The sequence below is a fragment of the Lonchura striata genome, chromosome 3 (assembly GCF_050655825.1).
Source record: "Lonchura striata isolate lonStrDom1 chromosome 3, ASM5065582v1, whole genome shotgun sequence".
NCBI classification, from domain to species: Eukaryota; Metazoa; Chordata; class Aves; order Passeriformes; family Estrildidae; genus Lonchura; species Lonchura striata.
This window is the reverse complement of record NC_140705.1, coordinates 13,561,858-13,579,572: the sequence shown is the minus strand read 5'-3', so window position 1 is coordinate 13,579,572 and position 17,715 is coordinate 13,561,858.

The window sequence follows — 17,715 nt, the reverse complement described above, 5'->3', positions numbered from 1 at the left end:
CTGTGCTGGTTTTGTCTGCTTTGTAATGCTTCAAAGGCTTCTACTTCATCTTGCATCTATGCATACAGAAACACCTGCAATATGTACAAATACATCTAAGGTACTTTCCTTAGTGACCTTTTATAGAAAATGGAAATAATGGATAAAATTCCTTTATATATTTTTAAATATTAACTTCAGGGTGTGTAAATGAGACCCTCACAGGGCTTATGTCTCTCTATTGTCTGTAAAGAGAACTTATTTCATTCTATACACAGGCATGTTATCTGATGAAGCCCATAAGCAGTGGAGGAAGAAGATTTATTAAAAATATTTTTTATTTAATTTAAATACCTGAAGACTCTTAGCTGGTGTTTTGTTCTTGTGTTAAACTGCTTTGAACTGCCATGGACTTCCTTTGCACAAGCACATTTGTTAGAACTCCTATTAAATGCTTCCTTTCAAAACAAAATATTAATCATTTAACTTAAGGCATGGATAGTCCACAGTATAGGCTGTTCCCTTTGATAATAGTATCCTAAGGAAAACTCAGCATTGCTGATTCAGATATAACAGCTGTGAAGTAGTATCATGCCATCTTTTAATGCTGTGAAAGGGGTTATCCTGAAGATGAAACATAGAAGTTCAGCACTGATCACACAGAACTACTAAAACTCCAGTCTCACTCACATTAGTTACCCAGCTAAGTCATGACAGCCTGTGTCCACCCTGCTAACAAACTGTTGGAACGTGACCTGCCCAAACAGTGTCATTCAAAGCAGCTGTCCTAGGTCACAGAACCACAGAACTGCTGGCTGTAAAGGATTGATGCAGATCACACTGTTCAGCTCCCACATGCAGCAGGACCATTGACAATAATAGATCAGGGCACCTGCAAATTTATCCTACTGAGCTTTAAATACCACTCAAAGGATGGAAGTTTTCTTCCATTGCTCTGGCAACCCTGCTGCAGTGCTACATTGCTTTTCTAATGCTGAATATTTTTCTAAATGTCTAGTCTGAACCATCTGATACATAAATTTTTCTCATATCCTTTATTCTTCTCATAATTTATTTACTGACAAGTGACACTCTGGTCTGTAGATGCTTTTCAGGTAACTGCAGCTCACCTTTTAAGTCTTCTCCAGGACACAAGCTCACCCTTTAGCCTCCTTGTTTTCAGACAGAACAAGTCCAGCTCTGTCAATGGCTGTTTTTATTTCCAAGAGTGTGAATAATGGTCCAAATGATGGAGATTAATGAGATCATAAGGCTGGAAGTGACCTCATTTAGCTTGTCCATTCTGCCCCAAGTAAGATCAATTGCATCTATACCATTCTTGACAGATTTTTCTCTAATCTAAACATCTCCAGTGATGAGGGCTCTCTAGCTTATCTGGCTCAGAGACTGAGATTTCTAGTAAAATATTTTGAAACTGATAAATTTGAGCCCAGGCTCTTTTCTCCTGTCACAGCCTATATTTTCGGGGCCACTGAATTTTCATGCTCTCGGCTCCAGCCAGCACTGAGGGTGAGCACATTCTCTCCACAGGCACACACACTAGAAATAGCACAAGAGCCACTCCTGTGCTGTGACACACACCAAACACAGGGAACACCAATGGCTTGATCCTGTTCCTTCCCTCCTGCAGAGCAGGGTTAAACTTGTGAGTGGAATACACTACCATGTACACATACACAAACACACACACATATATACATATACAGGCACACATAGACTGTTTCCTATAGTGAGGCTTATATGGTCAAGCCAGTTGCTGGCTCCCAGACCCCAGTCTCCCCTAGTTACTCTCATCCAGAGCTGAGCCCTCATGCATCAGCTTTCCACTTCAGGAGCTTAAATAGAACTCTTCCTTAGTGATACCTTGGGGTTTAGCTTTCTGGTTTTCTTCTTTTTTTTTGATTTTGTGCTGCTTTGGTATGCATGTCTGGGTTTCATGTAAGGGGACAGTAAGGTGTGGTTTTCATATAAAGGGATAGTAAGGTGTGATAGTAAGGTGTGGTTTTCATATACAGGGATAGTAAGCTCTCTCCATAGAGCAGGTAGATTCCTACTCTACAATTGTTTCTCTAGCTGGGGACCCAAGGACAGCTGATCTGGATCTCAGGCCCAAGAGTATTAACAACGTAGACTGAAGAGGAAAAAAAACAAGGATGGGACTTCATGGGCTGGGGCTCTAATTGGACATTGAGGTCTAATATGCTAATGGACCAAAACTTATAGAAATGTGCAATCTTGTGACCAAGCCCTCTTTCACTTCTAACTGGGCAGAGCCAACACCATGGCTCTGGTACTGTCAGGGTGTGACCTTTGAAGGCCAGTCAATAAATATCCTTTTATTCCCCTTAACTCTGTCTAGCCTCTGTTCCAGCTGTTTAAGGCATCACTAGGACTCAGCTTATTTGGCTGTGAGTTCATATGCCTCAGATAGGAAATGCAGTCAACTCCAAGACAGAAAAAGGATTAAATAAAAGTATAAAATACAGACTGCAGTGAACAGGTGCAGAGCTTTCCAGATGAGTATACCGACCAATGTATTTTCCTTTTTTGGTCCTTTTCCCAAACATTTCACGTTCTACCAGTTCCCTTAAGACAGGTCAGAAGTTTTATACAACCTGCATGTTCTCTTTCCACTGGACTCCAAGATAAGTCCTACAACTCTTTAGGCAACATCCCTCTAGATTTGATGGCTTTCCAGTCTCTTTTTGTTGCATCTAAGTGTCTTTCACAGCAGGGACAGTTATCTGATTATTCTCTTCTGATGTTTGTTTATGGAGGAGCTTATCCAGCTTATTTTGGAGGTGCAATTCTTATTAGGTCACTATAGTCTTTTCACCTCATATTGTCATCTGCTCCTTGCCAAGTCTTTGTGATTAGCCTTTACACACACAGCCTAAGAGAATTCACAAACCATGGAGCAGCATTCAAACAAAATCACAAGATAAATCACAGAACTGCTGCCACTACAAAAGAATGATGATGAACGATGCAATGGAGAGTTTTGCAGTCTTGTTATAGTTGGTATGCCTAGAAAGTATTTTATCCCAAAGACATTAATCAATAATTTTTCAGCTACTCATACCTGAAAAACATCAAACATTTTTAGAGATTTTGTTTTCCAAAAACAGTACTAAAAATGTCTCCAAAATTTATCCTAAAAGTATAAAACCTCATATAGAAAAAGACTGTAGAATGCAGTCAACTGAATTTAGTGCCAGATGACTAATAAGCTGAAGGTCTTAAAAGCAGGGCTTTATCTTCACATTAGATTTGTTTTCATTTCTGTTTAAACCTTAACTAGCTAACCAAGTGATTTAACTGCGTAATCCTTGCCTTCATTCTACTTTTCTTAATGTGCTTTCTTGTTTCTGTGACGATCATTTAGGCTGCTTGCATTCCATGCAAAAGGATTTGATTGGAATATCTCCAGGGCATTGAAACTTGCAATTTTAAATTTTTGCACAGTATTCACCATATACTTGAGTACATTTTGGCATTGTTTTAAGTAAAACTAAATGTAAATACCCAGGCGTAAATTTACTAGGTTCTCTTCTAAACTACTATAAGAAATAATGTGGTCGTGTTTGTTTTGGGGTATTTTAATTGACATCCTGTTCCTACTGTTCAAAATTATTTTTCAATCAAGCACAAAGAGCACAGAGGAAAATGGATCAGGAGAATATTCTGAAATGGAGCTCCATTTAGAGGATTCAGCAATAAACTCAAGGGTTTTTTTTTTTTATTTAGATATGGCAGACTCAATTAGCATCTCATTAGCAATAAGCTGTATAAATAGGCATGTTCAGCAAAGAGGGAAAAAAGTCAATAGTCTGCTGGCAGTCACTCAGTATCCCCAGCATCAAGCTTTCAACACACAGAGAAACTCTAATTAGAAGCTTGTCCATGTGCATGCATCACTCATTAACAGCCTCTTTACTGAAATGCAATAATGAATTGAGCCCTTTAATGTGACATTAATAAATTGCCACCATTTTGGGAGTATTTGAATGTAAAATGGTGATGTTCATTATCAAAATTATGTTTGATGAGTTGGGTTTGTTCTGGCTCATTGAGAAGGATAATTTTCCTACTGTTAGGGCTCCTTCCAAAAAACAAGTCTGGATGCTTTTGGCTTACTCCACAGAACTTTAAGTGAGCATCTGGATCTCTGGAAATCAACACTATGAACTATAGATATGATAAATGATGTAATGGAATGGAATGGAATGACGTTTCCTGCATCTTGTAGCTACATGTGCAAGGGTAATTGAACATGGCTTGAAAGTATGTCTTAGGCAGAAATTCCCTCATCTCCCATTTATAGCATTTCTCCTGTACTACCTGAGTCTATCAGAAGGAATTCAGCTCTCTCTATATATGGAACATATCTGACAAATATTTGTGCCTACACAAATCATCTGTCTCTTGTTCTGAGTCAATTTCTGCTCTTGCTAAATTTCCTTCAAATTGTATTTCACCTTTTATAGGAAACAAAATACATAGAATTGGCTATTTTGCTTGTTTGTGAACACTTGTTTGTGGAAGACACCAGTATATGGATTTTGAGCCCCATGTTGCTCACTAAATGACCATCAAAACTGGGTTTTTCAGAGCTGCATTATGCCACTAATGCAGCTGTGCAAAGACTAATAGGTGGGCTTCCTGGTCCCCTCTCTGGTGAAAGGAGACTAATCCCATAGTGCAGTAGGAAAAGCAGAAGGTGTTAAAATTTTCCCTTTGCTCTCTGAAATTCTTGCCTTTGGCTCTAGTTATGTGATGGGTATGCTTTGTGTCCTTAGTCATCCATACAGCTACCTTCATGTGTGTGTTCACATGGCTGATTAGAGACAATTGCCTTAGAGGATAAATATGATAAAGGGCAAGTTAATAAAGCAGAACTATTGTGGTATAGATAAAAGAACTGATAACTCTTCAGGACAGGACACATAAAGATAAATTACATATTGCTCAAATTAAAAGCAAGCAAATTGTATTCATCTGTGACTACAATATGGCTGTCAAAATGTGCTTATGAAACTGTCCAATAGCAAATATGAATTTTTGCCAAAGTAGTTCTACACAACAGGCAAGGTTAGCTATATTATGGAGAAAAATCATAATGTTATATTTCAAATTTTAAAAGTCATGTAAAAATTTCCATACTGACCTGTTTCAGCTATATATCAAATTTTAAAGAGCCCCTTTATTGTTAAAATAAAATTGTAACATTTTCTTATCTACATATGCTCACATTTCCTCAGTGAACTGCAAATTCATTAGAATTAGAAACCATGCACATTCAATAATGGGTATTGGAAATAATAATTCTAATACTATGAATGCAACAGGCTGTTATTGATTCATCTTATACAACTCTTCCCTGGTTTTAGTAATCTTTAACAAATAAATATCATAGTCCTTGACAATATTTTTCCTAATTAAATTTCAATTCTCTGTGACAAACTGAATAACAGCATGTAATATTTTATTCTATGTAAAGACTTCCTTATTTTTCTTCATGTGACAGTGTTTATTATACATAAAAGCTATCAATGGGCTGTTTTTCTATATTATATGTTATGTTGTATTAGGTATATGCATAATCCCATAACATCCAATCAGATATTTTTTTTCTATTCCAAAAGTTTCTCGCAAAATACATTTTGTATACATTTTCTGCAGAAGACATTTTACAGAAATAATGCCTCTCTAAAAATAAGAATAGAGGTTTTTTTAGGAATTAAGTATTTGTGGGTTTGACAGAGAAGAAATTATTTATAGTCTTTACATTCTTTTCCTCAGCTATCATAAAGTTATAAAGATGTTAAATGGATATTTAATTATATAATATTAAATTTATTTAATTCAGTAATCTGTAAGACAGGCTTTGTAGTATGAACTTGGAAAGAAGTGAGTTTTCTTGCCAGTTCTCATTACTTTTAGTTTTTTTCTCATCCTGACTTTGATATATAAATTAGAAACTTATTATAGCAGGACAGTGTATGGAACAGTGAACTTGACATTCTGTGGAGCTTCAATTTCACTAATTTTAATACAAACATTAAATATGTTTAGCTTATAGAAGAGATTTCTTAACCATAGAAAAGTTGTTCAGGAAAGTCACTTAAGATCTTGTAATTCATCTTGTAACTTAGTGTAGTTTAAGAGGAGGTGCTGGATAGAAACCAGTAATAACATTGTGTGGAAGTTAAATAAAAATAGTAATTGTGTTTTGTTTTACCTAAGTCAGCTAACATTCCCCCTGAGAAATGTTTTGTCCTTGGATTTTCAAGGCAGAATAGAAGAAAAAGCTATAGGCCTAAATTCACAATAAGTCAATACTCTTAATTAAGATCTATTTCACTAATAGTCTGTCTGATCCTTGGCTGTGCTTTATCTCACTAAAGACTCCAGCAGACATATGATGGAGGATTAAAATCAGATGGCTGAAGTAGCTACAACCATCAGACAGTCTCCCACATTGTCCTGATGGATTCTGCCACTGAGCAGAATGCCTGATATATTGCAAGAAAGTTTGTAAATCAGCAAGGCAAGAATAAATAAGTTTGACTTAACATATTGAGTTGAAATAACTCTATTTTATATTTTGGAAACTGAAAACTTAAATGATGCAGGACCTGTTGCACAAATAACTCAGAAATCTGTTTGATTTATTGTTGAGAAATAACATCTGTGAGTGAATGATGAAGATGGCTAGGATGATAACAAATTTAGCCATCTGAATTTCACATGCAGGCATATGGTTTCAGACCTCTAAATGAAACACGAAGCTAATGAAGCATTCTTCTTGTAGAAGCCCACTCAGAAAAGTATCTCTTTTATGTTGCATATTCTAGAGTTATATGTCTTCTGGTTCTGAGGAATTTCATGTTCTTACTTCTGACTACCTAACCCTGACTACACATATTTAAGAAATATATTTGCTACCTTCCTACATAGGATGTAGACAGGCACTACACAGATATTGTTATAACTTCAGCTATAATAAACAATGGCATCTTGAAGTCTTTATCCTGACATGATCTGATGTCTGTTTTTCTACTGCCAGATCCAAATCCCAGAGAATTTTCTTTTTGCATCACAAAGAAGTTGAATTGGATAAATACAGACATGTCCTCTGTGGGTATCTAGATTTTTTTTTTCTTGTTTTATGCATATCAAATTTCCAGTATACCCCATCAAAATGAAATTACTTCTGTTGGAGAACTTTTAGAGGAACTCACCAGGAAAAATTCAGAGATTTAAAGTGTGAATACCTGTATTGAACTTGCCATACCTGTATTAACTTGCCTTTTTTTTTTTTTCATGGACAATGAAGACAAAGAAGCATTTCTAATAGTGTTTACTATTTATTACATAAACACTTGATTATTTAAAATCTAAGGAAAACTATTAAGATAGATTAGTTGAAAGAACTCCAGAAGTGTTTCTCTATCTTCATGAGTAATAAAACTAGGATGACTAGCTGAGATATGACAATTCATATTGTAAAGTTTAGTAGAACAATCCTAACCCTACTGATAAAAATATATCATTTATAATGTCACATAACAGTTGAGGCTTCCTCTATACTCAGTAGAGGGAAGTCAGCATCTCCTTAAGGTGCTTCATCTCAAAACTCACTGACAGATTTTCACAGCAGAAGAAATTGTTAAACTGTCATTTGAAAGCCACCATTTACTGCCACTATCGTGAGGGAATCTAGGCAAAGAGCAGAACACACCAGTTCAATTTCAGGTGGCTTTTAAGGAAGATGAATCTCATCCATTTAAACTTTAGGGATCACTTTTCCATTTTTCTTAATCACTGTCTATTTGAAATCCATTTATGTGATTCTTTAATAATGCTTCAAGACTTCGTACAAACTCTCATAAACAGTTTGTATGTTTATTTCTGGCTTTTCTGTACTGCTGTCATTTTGTGTCCAAACATGCTGCTTTCAAGTGTTTTTTCTATAAAATACTTCAAGATTTCTTGTGTCATTTTCCTACATTTGATGAATAATGAATGAAAATGAACTTCCAGTATTTCCAAAGCTAAAATTGATTTTTCTGAGCTTTTCAACTGTATATTAAGTGGCAATTACAGATTATAAACTATCCACTTCTGCATATATTAATTTATATTTGTATTTTTCACATTTAAAAAGTATCAAAGAATTGGACAAAAAACCATGTCCAATTAGAATAAAATATTCAAAATGCAGTAGAACTTAATTGAAGAGCTGAGTTTAACCTCTAGAAAATGTTTCCTCATTATAAATGTAATTATGCTGGGCTTAGGGCATAACAGTTTTCTATTTGTTGTGGCTTTTTTTGTTGTTAGGTTTTTTTGTTGGGTTTCTTTTTTGTTTAATATATCCATAGTTTTATATTAAAAGTCTAGAAATGTGATGATTTTGTGATAACATTTTACTTCAGAAGAGAAAAGATATTGCCTACTACTTTAGGTGATGGCCATCTTACAATAAATCAATAAATTTCTGCACTTTATGCAAATTGTGTTCTTTATGTTGAAATATTTTTTTTTAATAAAAATATTATATTCTGGTCATTTGTATAATTTAAAATTATAAACTTCTCTCCAGGTCTGTAATAACAATGTTTATACACATATGCTATATGATAAAGAACTATTCCAGCAACATTAAAATAATTATTCCAGAATAAATTATTCTTTCAGCTTCTTCATAGGTTTTAGAGGCAAGCTTTCAGTCTTATCCAAAAACTGGTCAAACAAACATTGCTTTATTTTGACTGATCAGACAAAAATTCTGGGTTATATTTGGACGGAAGTAGAGAATCAGACACAAGGCTCTGCATGATGTGTTTGAAGCCATGTGGTTTTGAGAAATATCCATGAAAAAAATTATATCTAATTGTGTTTGCAGAATTAGAAGAATTTTGAAAAGCTTTTTAGGCAGTATATAGCTACAGTATAAAGACCCAGCAAATAGCCATATCAGGTAATATCATATAGCTTTATAACACAACATTTATCTCCATGCATTAAGATTTTGCATTGTAGTAGTTAAAGCTTAGGGCAACAGATTTATGGAAAACACTTCCAAAATACATGTTGGAAAAGGAACATCATTCAGATGTCCTCTGAATCACTTAACATTTTGCTGTTTGTCCAAACTAAGCTTCATTCAGCACATTGGTGCTTACTTTATTCTCTGTTACATACTGGCCAAGCTACTGAACTCTGCAGTCAGGCAAATTAGGAATAAATGGGATATACCTGCAACAGTAAATTGAACAGAATGATAAATTGGCCTGCCCATACTGTTAATTTGTTAGAGACATCCCTGGCATGGTTTTGGGCAATGTGAATTAGAACTATTCAAACATTTCCCAGGTCTAATTTGAGAATTAGTAAGGATAATTTGGCAGGGACCATTTCAGAAAAGTGATTTGGATACACCACTTTTTTTTGGATAGTAAAATTGTTTAGTAATGTGGAAGCTGACAAACCATGCCAGCTTGGCTGCACAAATCCTACCTTGCTTCATTTACTAATGTATATTTCCTCTTTGTGATTTGAGGAACTTATGGGTTTAATAATCTGAGACAACCCTAAGAATGCCCAGCAAAGTACTCCAGCAAAGAGAGAGAAAAGGACAGAAAAACAGGAAGACAGAAGTGAGATGGGATGTAAGAAGAGAGTGCAACATACCTTCTTTGGCCATCATGGATTCTTAAAATGGCTCAGCTAGTTATGAAACTTCAGCTCAGCACAGATTTTTAGTGAAAGTTTGGGTTACTAAATTTGGTAATTTTATATTTAACTTTTACAATGTATACTCATTTAATAAGATGCATCCAGGGAAAGAAGATGGAAATTAAGATATAATTGTAATCTATAAAAAGTATTTAAAGAACAGGGTAATTTTTTATTCAGTGGCTCTTGGTCTACTTTTTTTTTTTTAATTGAGGAAATTTTTCTGTAACAGAAAGGTGTCCCAAAAACCTTACTAAAATATCTGTTCTGTGCTTCTACTCTTCAATCACCTGATGCACATATCAATATGTGATATATCATCACATCATACATGATACATCATATCATTCCTAAGAATGTTTAAGATCTCTCTGCCTTCCTGGGAAACTGAATTTACACATGGCATGGACATGTATGACAATCAGGCTGAGTATAAGGTAAGTCAGCACATATCAGATTAGTTTGAAAGTGAGGAGGACAAATCTCGCTTGGGAAAACGTATAAATTTGTTCTGTTTTCTGACTCTAGGAGCAGTTTTTCTGACCTAGGTTTGTTGTAATCATCTTTTGGAAAAATTGAAAGGCCAACAAATTTCTGATGGAGGAGGGAGACAGAGCAGCATATGGACAATCTTCTCACTCCCATGCAGGAGCGTTGCAATTCAGGACCGAGATAAGGGAAGGTAGAGGAAGTCTGAGAGCTAGAAAATACCAATGCTCTGAGGATTTAGGATCCACATTGCCAAAATCAGTTGTGGGTATGATGACAGTGAGCCTCGTACAAAGAATGCTCAGCTTGGTGAGTCACAGACTTTCTCTGGCTATGTTGACCACACAAATGGTAAATTCCTGCACCTGGCTAATCAGACACAGCTCTTGCAATCCTGAAACACTTGATATTATAACTTTTTTCTATTACTAAAAGAATAATAAGGGTGCCAGTGTTTAGTCAGTCCCTCTGACAACCAGCATCTTTTTTATTCTCATAGTTTACCTTTAGTCCTGTTTAGTTTTGTTTCTTTGTAACCAGGCCTTTCAAGCTGACAATGTGAAAACATGAAAAAAAGACCTTCCATCACCCTAGATGACTTATACCCTACACTCAAACAATTTGAAAGTTACTGATTGAATTAAAAATAAATTTAGAAAAATAGGTTTAAATTTGAGGAAATGATGTTGTACTACAAGTCTAGAAATCGCTAAACTCACTGGGTAACCACTAAGTGAGAGTCAATTTTATTGCAGCTGTGAAAGTTGCCCTCATTAAAGAGAAAGGACTGTATATTTTGAGCATTTACAAACTGTGAAGAAAACACATTTTGAAAAAAAGGCAGTCAGGAAAAGTTCAAACAATTTTCATTATCATAGAAAAATATCTTTAATGCATTGTTTCAGTACTAGCTAAGCAACAATCCTTTTCTAAGCTCTTGATTGAATCATATTAAATGGTAGGAATGACAATGTTTTAGGAAGACTCTAAACACAAAGTGAGGGAAAGACTTCAGTGAGGAACTTGCCACAGTCAAGGAATAGGCTCCTCAATCTCATTTCTAAAGAGACTCATGTTTCTTTGCATTTTTCTATTATCCTACAGGTCCAGAACTCGAATTTCTTTTCAAGTCAGGACAAAAAAGGGAGTGTTTATTATGAAAAAGAGCAAAAGAAACATCTGTTATAGAGTGCAAGGACTAACATTTTTGAATGCTTTTAAAACTTTTTTCCTCAAATTCCTGAAAAAAATATTATATTCTCTACCTGGAGGCTGAGAAACTGCAGGTCAGAAGATTGGTCTATGCTAGTGATCTCGTTAAATCTAATAAAGACATAAAGGTGGGGAACTATTTACCTTAAACAGCTGATTATAATAGAATTAATTTTCTTTTCAAAGTGGCAGTTTATCTTTCGGATGCTTCCTTCTCCTAAACCTTTACAGGTCTTGTGATTCTAATGCAGATGGTATTTTTTTAACTTGATGATATTAAAGAGTTTACAATAATAGAAAGTATAATTATAAACCATTTATACTATTAGTAAATCTGCAAAATAAAATTTTCCTTTGCACACTTTAAAAAGGTATATTTCACATATATGTTTGTACCATTGAATTACAAAATAAATTTTATGCTGTCCATGGCATTCACTTAGCTGGCCTTGTATACACAAATTGGTTTCGGGATTGCTTTTATAAATATTTATTTAGAAGAAGGGTTTACAGCATCTTTGTGTACTTCTTACAATTTAATTGATAGCTAATCTTGTTTTCATAAGAAAAACAATAAACCAATAACATATTTGCACTTTTTGTGAGTATAACCCGTTTCCATCAAGTCAAATACAGAGGGAGGGAAAATTACAAAGTATAAAAACATGGTAAATTACTCCAGAAATGTATTAAACCAAATTAATTCCTTGGCAATATAATATTAACCTTAAAATTGTCTTGTTTAATGTAAAGAACCTCAAGTAATCACATAAAATTAAGAGATTATGTGATTTATAGAAAGTAAATTGAATGCAGACTCAATGCCTTTATCTCTTCAGCAAGTAATTACTAGGAACATACTTTTTATTGCTCAGGTTGTTTCAATGAAGTTTCTAAACCATACAGTGCAGAAAACAATCTTTCCATGATTAAAAAAGAAAAAAGTTTTGTGGGTTATTTAACTTTCTAGAAGAGTAGAAATCTCTGAAAACACCTTTGTCTTAGGTTGGAAATGGGTGTGTGCATTCTATTCCTATCTGATTGGGCAGTTATCTTCTGTTAATTGGGCAGTTTTCTTTATTTCTTCCACAACAAGTCCTCCCACCAGGAAATATCTTCTGTTAATGGGCCACTGAGTTTCACTGCATGACTGATAAAATTACATCATCCCCTGGTGATAAGCTCTGCCCAGAGGGAGGAGCTAAGCATTCCTACCTGGATATAATCAGGGATTTCCTTTGGTTTGCCAGAAGAACAGATTTCTTCTCCACTGGATTCCCAGAGGAAGACCAGGTCCTTCTACATCACAACTGTATGTCCAGAGGAAAACTACACCCTTCTAGAGGATCACTGCTTCACCAAAACCACATCTGTCACTCCAGGAGGACTGAAGCATTTCAACTGGCCTGCTACCAGCACCCTGTTGGGTGTCAGGTCATATCCTGACGCTGTGACGCTGTCAGTGTTGTTTCGTATTATTGCATTGTTTGGGTTGTTTGTTTTGTTTTGTTTTGTTTTTTTTAAATTTTTATATTCTTCCCTAATAAAGAAGTGTTATTCTTGCTCCCATATCTTTGCCTGAGAGCCCCCTTAATTTCAAAATTATAACAATTCAGAGGGAGGGGGTTTACCTTTTCCAGTTCAGGGAGAGGCTCCTGCCTTCCTTAGTAGACACCTGTCTTTTCAAACCAAGACAACTTTTGACAGGTTTGAGGATGTCTTGGTGTTTTTGCCAAACTGCTCTCTAAAATACTGCATTTTACAATTTTGTACAGTTAAAATGCATTTATTTCCCTTGACTACTTTATTCTTTAAAAAGAAGGGGGGGGGGGGGGAAAGTAATGCAATAATACATCTAGCCTTTTTATTTCAGATACTATTAAGTCCATATTTTACCATAGCTTTTCCCACATATTTATACTATGACAAGTATCAGCCCTGTGTCCAGCACAAATCCAAATCACAGCACCATAGCCGGCACCTGAAGAAAATTAACTCTACCCCAGCCAAACCCAGCACAACTAAATGATTATTTTAAGAAACTAAATCATATCTCTGAGGGAGAACAGCTGAATATCCATTCTAGGACATGACTTTTGATTCAAAGTGCAATTCAGGTGTCAATTCAAAAGTATAAAAGTCATTTAAAATGTCCTTCAACAAGACACCTACGTTCCATGAGTGTTGAGTTGTATCTGCCAGTCCAGTGTAGACTCAGGTGTGCTTTGCACAGATATAGATTATTGCATATAGACATTTATATTTGGTTGTTTTATATTGAACCAAATCTTACCATAGACACTTAAAATGTGTTGAGAAATCTATGCTCTCCTATATTTGTCCTTCCTACTTTGTTCCCCTCAGTCCTGAAGCATGAAATTGTCTGGACAAATCTAGATGAAACATCTGAGCTATCAGAATGTAATTAACTCTAAAGTCTACAGGGATCAATGTCTTGCTTTCTAACGAGAGTACATAAGGACACTGAATAAAAGGAAGCTTTTCAACTTTGTTTAAATAGATTGCTGAAATTAGACCTATCATTTGCCTTTCATCTAACTACCCTTCTGAATGTTTTTCTAAATATAAATCTGGTTATTTATTTTTTCTTATAAAATTTGTCTATATTCACTATGCTTAATAGTATATAAATTTGTCTTATGCTTACCTTTTTTAATTAGATATGAACTGTAACATATTTTAAAGATACAGCTTAAATATTTGAGGGCATATTTTTAGATCTTCATTTGGTTTTAGTTCAAATTTACTGTCTATCTGAAGGCAAATTAATTCAAATTCAGCTCCCGAAATTTAAAAAATATGAATTATTTGAATCATGTATTTAAATTTCATAATTTTTAAATAGTATTTATACATATTGTGTTCTTTTGCATGTAATTTCAAAATGTAATTTCTACTGAAGGCAGAAAAGTAATCTCCTAATGTTTTCCTGCTTCCAATTTTATATTCTTTTGTGTGAGCCTTTTTATTGAAAAAAAAAAAAAAGTGTGCATATGACTAATTTTATTGGCTTGGTATGAATAATTTCAGGCTTAAAGTTTTAGTCTAAATTGCAGGTGCAGGTTCAAAGAAGTAAATGATTGGAATAGATCTGAAACCTCAACTGGAAACTATTGAATAAATATGAATTCTAAATTGTACCAAGAATTCAGAGTGGGAGAACATGCAGAGCATGGGTGAATTGCATCCTTGTTCTCCTCATGCTTCTGTATTAGTATGGGAAGGCATCTGACGCTCACTGCTGCATTCATTTAAATGAAGAAAGTTTAAAGATCCATGTGCTGTAAATTGTATATGAAAAAGATTGTGTCTCAAATATGATGATGTATTTATTGTTGTTAAGAGTTCATGTTCTACTCGAGAATAGTTGCATATTTCATTCAAAGCATGTCTGATGTCATAATTTTTTACCTAAAAATAGTGGATATCTGTTCCCCATCTTTATACATGTATGTATCTCAGTATAGCAGTATTCCTATGTTCACCCTCAGAAGAATCTGTAAATGTAATTCCAATTCTGAATGCCTTGTACACTGTTTATAAAACAAATTCTCTCCTTTTTCCTGTCAGTATGACAATTTTTGTCCACTGTGTATTAATATTTTAAGTTGCCTTTGTGATCTATTCAGAATTAAATTTACTTCATCTCTCCAGTGTAATTGTCACAACAGATATTAAAGATATTGTGCATATTTTCTAAAAGTTTAGTACAGCACATCTACAGTCTCTGAAATAATTGTGAAAATTTGAGCTTCATCTCTCTAGTTGTTGAATGTTTAAATTTTAGTCATCCCACTCTATACACAATTACCTTATGCTCCCTTTAAAATCAATGAGGGAATAAAATCAGCTCAAAAGGTTTTTCATTTGACCTTGTTCAAATCCTTATTTCGGGAAGATATCAATCTTCCCATTCCCATTTCCCTTTAGCATTCAAAGGTTCTCAATTTTTTTTTTTTTTTTTTTGCTGTGAATTGCAATTCAGTAAAAATATCCTTTAAGAAGTATTCCACAGGTACATTAAATTATGCGTTTAAGAATTACAAACACCTGTCTTATCAGACAGACAATTTAACTAGTTTGCCCATTATGCTGCAGTTGGTGAAAAGAAATTGCATATTTGCACTAAATTAAATTAACATTCTTCATGTTTTAGTATATTTGTGCTAAAACAGCAAATTTGAAAAGAATAATGTATGTTCATTTCTATACTAAGCAAGGGGAACTATGCAGCTCTTTCACAACTATTCTACTGGCTGCCAGCTGCATTACTGTATGCTCCTTCTTATAGATCTCATATATTCCTATTTTTCCCCTTTTTTTGTTGTTGATGAAGAAATTGTGTTCCACATGCACATTCTATGTGTATATTGTATGTATTCCATGATCCCTTTACACACACATTCTGTATATTTTTGAAATGCTGGTAGTACATTAACTTGTGCATCAGCAGGGGCTACTGCAGAGACAAGAGCAAGGAAAAGGCAGCTTCTCTACCTCCCACTGCTGTTTCTCTGAGCCGTTCATCCCTTGGGTAATTTAATAAGTGTTCCAGTAAGAAGTGGATTCCCATGAGTCTCTGTTGTAAGATATAGCACACAAAGCTTCAAACAAAGCTCATAATGATTTTTGTGTCTCTGTATAATACTATAATTTCTCATACATATTTTTTTAACAAGAAAACCCAAGGACAGAAAAAGTGCTTTTTATAAGAGTAGTGTAGCAGAAATTTTTTACTTAACTTGCATTTTATCTGCCATGGATTGCATCTTTAAACAAAAGTGTCACCAATCACCCTGAAACTTTATTAGAAATCTCTTAGTTTGCTCTCAGATATGCCTCTGAGGTTTATTTGAGCTTTGAAACTTTATCTGTTCACTGATACCTTTTTCAGAACATTCTGATTGTCCAAGGAGCACACAGATTTGATTTAATTTGTTTTATCATTTCTTTTTATAAGTGGCTTTTCTGTGTGGAATTTTATTAGTAAATCACCTCCAAGAATGATGCAGAGATATAGAGAAATTGAAACTCTCCAAGATTTTATCCATATAAAATCAAAAGTTTTATTTTTACACTAGGTTGTCTAAGAATACTTATTAGCTCTGCTGATAAAATACAGAAAAATATTTATCTCTTGTTAACACATTGAAGAAAGGAACCCTGTACATTTAACTATGAGCTAATTCAATTCCTCCTTCTCTCATTAATTAACATATATTTTATTATTATAAGAAAAATCAAAGGGAATCTAAATTGAAAAAAGAGTGTTGTTGCTCTACTTCCCACCCTTAAAAACACAGAGCAATAGAAAAATAAGAAATTATCTTTGGAAATTTTATATAAGATTTTTTTTTAATATAAAATTGTTACTACATGAATGATAGTTTTGGCAGACTATATTCTGCAATACATGAAATGCTATACATTTATTAATTAATTATTCATTTATTCCTTGATCTGAGCATTCTCATAATTACAAAATACATTAGAACTCCCTTTAAATAGATCAGAAGATATAGATAAGAAAAAAAATTATTGTGGGGGAAAAAAAAAGAAAAAAAAAGCTTGAACTTTATTTTCAAATAACAAAACAGGAGAAATAAGGTTTTTCTCTACATTAAAAAGACTTTGTGTAGTCCAATAAAGACCAACAACCTGAAAAGTGTCAAGTCTTGTATTTTCAAAGAGGATGGCTGCTTCCAGACTAAGGTTAAACCATTGAATCGAGGAGAGCTACTTCAACTGTCCAAGTGCCTGCAAGTAACCAGTCTCACAATTTAATTGTCCATCAGATGCAGTTCAGTGCTTGGACACCTGCACTGGCACTCTGTAGTTTCCTAATATATGAGCTGCCAAAACACCTCTCTGTGCGTCCACAAGAGGAACAATGCTTTGTGTCTGCCAGAGAAATTCCTTTTCAAAATCCAACCTCCTAATCTCTTGTAGTGACTGTTTTCAGGTTGACAGGAAAAATTATGTGTGTATATGAAAAACATATCCCAGAATACAGGATTCAGAGATGCTATCATATAATATTTGATTCAGTGTAAAATGATCACAATTATGCCTCTCCCAGCCATATTTTTCTGCTCCCCCAAATGACAGACAGACAGACTTACTCATAGCTCAGGGTTGGATGTGTATGTGGGTGTTGTGTCAGGTTTTTTTTGGTTTTTTTTTTTTTTTTTTTTTTTTTTCCCACTTTGTATCTCTGTTACTAATCTAAGTCTCTTAGATTCCTGGATA